Source organism: Protopterus annectens, chromosome 16.part0 (assembly GCF_019279795.1).
Source record: "Protopterus annectens isolate FY-2018-M chromosome 16.part0, PAN1.0, whole genome shotgun sequence".
Lineage (NCBI taxonomy): Eukaryota > Metazoa > Chordata > Ceratodontiformes > Protopteridae > Protopterus > Protopterus annectens.
The window spans coordinates 271,043,598-271,049,597 of record NC_056750.1 but is presented as its reverse complement, the minus strand read 5'-3'; positions in this window follow the sequence as shown (position 1 = coordinate 271,049,597).

Below are 6,000 nucleotides of genomic sequence, written 5' to 3'. Positions count from 1 at the left end.
ACACAACTGTACTATGTTCTTCATGTTTCACTGTTGCAATCATCACACTTGGGTTGATTCCCAAAGCTGAAGAAAAGGGTGGAGGCAGTCAAGAAGACTGGGGGCTGGCTAGGCTGCCCTGCAAGACTGTGGTGGCAAACCCTGCCCTGGATTTGGAGAAAATAGGCAGGTGGTAATGCTTGGTGAAGGTAAGAACAGAAGTCCATGTTGCAGCCTCCAGGATGTCCCTGGTGGGAACTCCTCTGAGAAAAGCTGCAGAGGTGGAGGTTGCCTTAGTGGAATGCATCCTGACCCCCTTTGGGGGTGGTTTCCTGGGCTGTTTGTAGCAGAAAAGGATGCAGTGTGCTATCCATTTGGAGACTGCTTGGATATGGCCTTGCCCTCTGTCCCTGCTGCAAAGCTGACTAGCACTTGGTCAGTTTTTCTAAAAGATTTAGTGCTATCCAGATAAAATCTGAGCTGTCTGTGCACATCTAGCGTGTGCAGAATCCTTTCCCCTTGTTTTGTGGGTTAGGGAAAAAGATGGGCAAATGAATGGATTGGTTGAGAGTCACACTGGACACCACTTTAGGCATGAAGGATGGGTTGATCCCAAGGGAGACCCTGTCAGCATGGAAAATGATGAAGGGCTCTACAGCCATGAGTGCTTGTAGCTCTGAAACTCTTTTAGCTGAAGTGATGGCCAGAAGCAAGGCTGCTTTCCAAGAGAAAAAATTTAACTCTGCTGAAGCTGCAGGCTCAAGGGGGGGGGGGGTAGAGTGAGCTTTTCCAACACAAAGGTAAGGTCCCAAGCTGGGGTAGGAGCACTTCTGGGTGGGGTGGCCTTAAGTAGTTAGCCCCTCTCAGGAACAGTTTGATGAGAGGGTGCGAGAAGAGAGTTGGCTCTGTGCTGTAATGAGCAGAGATGGCAGAGGCATGAATTTTAATAGAAGAGAAGGATAGACCCCTGTGTAGTAGGTCTGCTACGTAATCCAGGATGAGAGGTAGGGAGGGTTGTGCTGTTTTTGCTCCCTTAGCCTGGATCCAGGTGCAAAACCTTTTCCACTTGTCAGCATAGAATTTTGCTTGGGGCATCTGGCCTCACACAGAACATCCAGGACTTGTTTGCTTAGGCTGGCAGCTTGAGAAGAGGTCAGTGAATAAGCCAGACTGCCAGGTTCAGGGTCTGCAATTGTGGATGCATGAATTCTCCATTCTTCTGGGTCAGGAGAGTTGGGATCTGAGGTAGGTGCCATGGTGGCAGGGGTGACAGGCTTTTCAACAGTGGGTACCAGTGCTGGCATGACCAGAGTTTGGGGCAAGACTGCCTATTTTTTTCTCCCTTATTTTGAGCAGCACCCTTGAAATGAGTGGTAGGGGGGAAATGCATAGATCGAGAGGTTTACCCATTGGAATGATAGAGCATCCACTTTCCAGGCCTTGCTGTGAGGTTCCCTGGTGCAGAATTTGCTGAGCTGATAATTGGAGTGGGAGGCAAAGAGGTCCACCTTTGGAGTGCCCAATTTATGGGATACAAGGTTGAAGGTTCTGTGGTCGGAGCTGCCACTCGTGTGGGTCTAGCAGGTTTCTGCATAAGTTGCCTGCCACAGAGTTTAGGGAGCCTGGCAGGAATTGAGCTAGCAAGTGTATATGCATGGCTGAGGCCATGTGCCAAAGGGTCATGGCGAGCCTGCAGAGAGGCTAAGAGCGAGTCCCTCCATGCTTGTTGACATACCACATCACTGTGGTGTCTGTTTTGATCACTAGAGGCCCCGGGGAGAGTAGGGGTCTGAAAGCTGTCAGGGCATGCTGAACAGCTAGCATCTCTTTTTGGTTGATGTGCAGATGTATTTGATTTGGGCTCCAATGGTCCTGAATGCAACTACTGTCCAGGTGTTCACCCCAGGCATAGTCTGATGCATCTGTGGTGAGGGTCTGGGCGGTGTGGGGTTGTGAAAAGGGAAGTCCCTTGTTGCGGTTGCATGCTGCTGCCCACCAAAGAAAGTCTTTCCTTAGACAGGGTTATCATAGGTATGATGGTTTGCAGGTCTTGAGAGTGTTGACACCAAAGGCTTTTTAGGTACCATTGTAGTTTCCTCATATACAGTCTGGCATATGGAATGAGTAGAATGCAGGAGGGCATGAACCCTAGAGCTTGCAGGATTTTCTTTGCGGATAAACTGGGTTCTGGTGGCTAGTTGAGAGAAGTAGCCTGTCAGGTAGCCTTGTTTTTCTGGAGTAAGGAATGCCATCTAGGATGCTGTGTCCAGGCTTGCTCCCAGGAATACAGTTTTGTGTGCGGGGACTAGTTTAGATTTCTTTTCGTTGATAGTATACCCCAGGGAGGTCAGTAGGTCTTTACAAAGGTCAGGTGCTGTAACAGCTTTTCCTGACTGTTTGCCTGAATCATTCAATCATCTAAGTAAGGGTAAATTTGAATATTTCTTTGCAAAAAGCAACGGCTGGAGCCAGGCATTTTATGAAAACTCTGGGAGCAGTGGATAAGCCAAAGGGAAGCGCAGAGAACTGAAAGTGCATAGATCCTGCCCTGAAACATAGATATTTTCTGCAAGATTCCTTGATTGGGATGTGTAGGTAGGCCTAAGCATCCTTGAAAATATAGGAAGAAGCTGCTGGAGGGTGAGCATTTTGAATTTTGGTATCACCAGAAAGGTGTTTAGGATGGATATATTGAGGACTGGGCACCAGGTACCCTCTTTTCTGGGTACCAGGAAGAGTCTGGAATAGAAATCTTGGCCTATCTGGTCTGCAGGAACATACTGTATTGCCCTAATGGAGAGCAGGGAAAGGACTTGTTTTTTGGCCTCTGCCCACTGGTTTGGAGGAAGATCTGGAAACCCTTTTGGGGTTGGCAGTGTGTGGAAATAAAATTTGTATCCCTGGGACACTATGTTAAGGACCCATCAGTTGCTGGTAATAAAGGCCCAGTTGTTTGCATGGAAGAAGTTTTCTTCCTAGGGGCACAAGCAGGTGGGCAGAGGTAAGGGGTGGAGATGTAAAGCCATTGTGGGTTCTTACCATAAAGGGTAGCTTAGCACTCCCTGTTTTTGAAGAGGAGGAACTCCATTGCTTAGATCTCTGCTTTCACTGGGACTGCTGTCTGGGCGGGTTTGCTTCCCCTGGGTCTGGGCTGAGCTGGCCTGGAGGGGGTCAGAAAGGACCAGTGTTTGGAGGGGCAATGCCTACTGAACCTCGGAGGCTGGACCTGTAAAAAGTCTTAAATGTCTGCATAGATTTAGCTTTTTCTTCCATCTTTTTTAAGACCTCATCTGCCTTGGTGCCAAACAAATGGTCTTTGTTCAATGGTGCATCCAATAATTTGGATTTGACATGGACTGGCAAGGTCTGTTCCTTAAGCCAAGTATGCCTTCTAAGGACAGAACCAGTGACTGCTGTCCTGCAAGATGCTTCTAGGGCATCAAAGCCACACTGCAAGGTGTGCTTAGTAACTTGGCTTGCAGAATGCATAAGCTCTTGTAATTATTTATTTTCTGCACAAGCACGAAAGGAAGATACTTTTTGTTTGAGGAGTTCCATGGTTTGCTGCTGATATTTCAGCATGTGGAACTGACAATTTAGTGCTCTAATAGCAAGAGTTGCACAGGTGTATACTTTTTTACCCCATCTGTCTAAAGCTCGGGAATCCCTGTCTGAGGGGGTGGGATTCTTAGCTGAGGTTGCTTTCATTCCTTTAGGTCCTTGGGAGATTACCTCTGGGGTCAGCAGTACAATTGTTGAAAAGGAATTTGAGAGAGTCAGGGACTCTGTAGCACCCGTTAGGTTTCCTGGGAGCAGGAGGAAGGGTGTCAGGAGTCAAACTGGATTCCATAAAAACATCATCCACAACATCCAGGACATGAGGAATGGATAAAGGTCTGTGCTGTGGTAAATCTAAGAACTCCCAGAGTCTCTTTTTTAACTGAGGAGAGTCCTGACATTCCCATTGGAAATGCTCCCTTAAAGTATGTAGGGTTTCACCAAATGAAAAATCCTTGGGAGGAGAGGCAGAATGAATGGATTCCTTTGCATCCAAATCCTCATAAGCAGAGAGGGGTTGCATGTCTTCATATTCAGAAACCTCAGAGTCATCGGACTCCTTTTCAGATAAAACTACTGGGGACAAGTCTCTTTCTTTTGGAAGGGGTAGCCTGGCTTCCCCTAATAAGCAGGTGGTGGTCTGCCATTTTAAGCATTTGAGATTGAGGCATGGAAGCAGGTGCCTGAGCTTGGGTCATCATTTTTTTGGCGTAGTTTGTACCCTGGGCCTTAGAAACTCTGTAGTTTTAGAAAGAACTGAAGACGTGAAAGAAGTCTTTGGTTTGTGTCGAGTATTGGTAGTGCGAAGAACTTCCTCGAAAGCTGGTGCCTGCTCAGCGGCTCTGGACCCATCCAAGGTAGAGACATCCGCAGGATCTAGTCAAAGAAGAGTCTCACGGCATACCAGACTCCGAACGGGTCTCTGTAGCGGCCTGCAAATCCACAGAAGCGGGCATCATGGGCTGCGAAAGCACCTCACTGAGGACCGGAGAACTGATGACTAGCTTAACAGAAGCATCGGCGGCGGCTTTGGACCTGTGCGGTCAGTCTCTGTCTTTATCCTTATGTTTTTTTTGGAAGATCGGTAGTAGGATGGTTTACCAAAGCCATATCGGAATATGAGGACAGAGTGAAAATATTTAGCTACAATAAAGGCCTGACGACATATAGTTCTGGTATTGAACAAAGCACAAAAGCAACAGCGAGGGACGTCGTGGTCTGGGCCTAAGCAGGTGTCGCAGTAAGAATGGAAGTCTGTGTGGTATTTGCTTTCCACAGGCGAGACAGTTGTTAACTTTTTCTGACATCAGTTAGAGCAAGAAAAAAGGATCCCCCAATGGGGTACTTAGCTTTAGAAGACTTCAACTTCAATTCAGAAATAAAAACTCAGGTAGCGGCCGACCGGCACTCGTGTGAACTGCTTCTGCTTCGGGCTCCTTGGCAAGAAAGACTGATGCAATGTCGTCAGCTGCTTGATTTTATACCACTGACGACCTGACATCAGTCCTGGAGTGACAGCAACTGACACAGAAATACTAAGCCTCTGGTATTCGGGCCGACTGAGGGCTACCCCTGGCAGGATAACCCAAGTGTGATGACTGCAACAATGAAACACAAAGAACATCTAAGTAGAGTCCTACAGTCAGGTGAGAAAGGATGTCTGGTTTGGGGTCCACCATCCGAGGAGGATGTCTGAGATGAGGCCATAGGAAGGGGAACCACACCTGATGAGGCATTGCTCTTCAAACATTTGGCTTTCTGGAGAAATTTCAGAATTAAAGGAAGAGGGTAGGCATAAAGGAGATCGGGAGGCCAATTGTGGATAAGAGCATCTCTTGGGGAATCCCCTGTGGGGGGGATCAGAGTAAAGTAACTGCTGCATTTGTATTTGTAAGGGGACACAAAAAGATCACAGCAGGGAGGACCCCAATGGTTGAACATCTCATCTGCTACTGACTGACTGAGGGACCACTCGTGGGGCATCAGTATAGATCTGCTGTGTGTCTTCCAGCATGTTGGATTTCCCCGGTACATGCCTTTTACAAGCAGAAAGCAGTTTGAAGAGATCACCCATTCCCAAACCCTCATGGTCTCTATGCAGAGACGGAATATCCTTAAAATTAAGAAAGAAAGGCTCTCCACACAGCAGGGCCTGCAACTCAGAAAACCCTTCTTGCAGAGGTAATAGCCACAAAAAGCAGTCTTCCATGATAAAACTTGGTTGTAGAGTGAGTTTCTCCAACACAAAATTGAGATCCCAAGCAGACAACCAAATATTCATCAATCATTAAGTAGCCACACCAAATTAGGCTCAGAACATCAAAAAATCCTTTGCTGCACTCCAAAAAAAAAAATCTCTTCCATTTATCTGTGTACCCTTCTTCTACTAGGCCTAGGGCTTCTAGCAGCTTCAAAAAAAACATTCAAAAAGCTGTGTGAGGTGGAGGCCTATGGTTCAAAAAA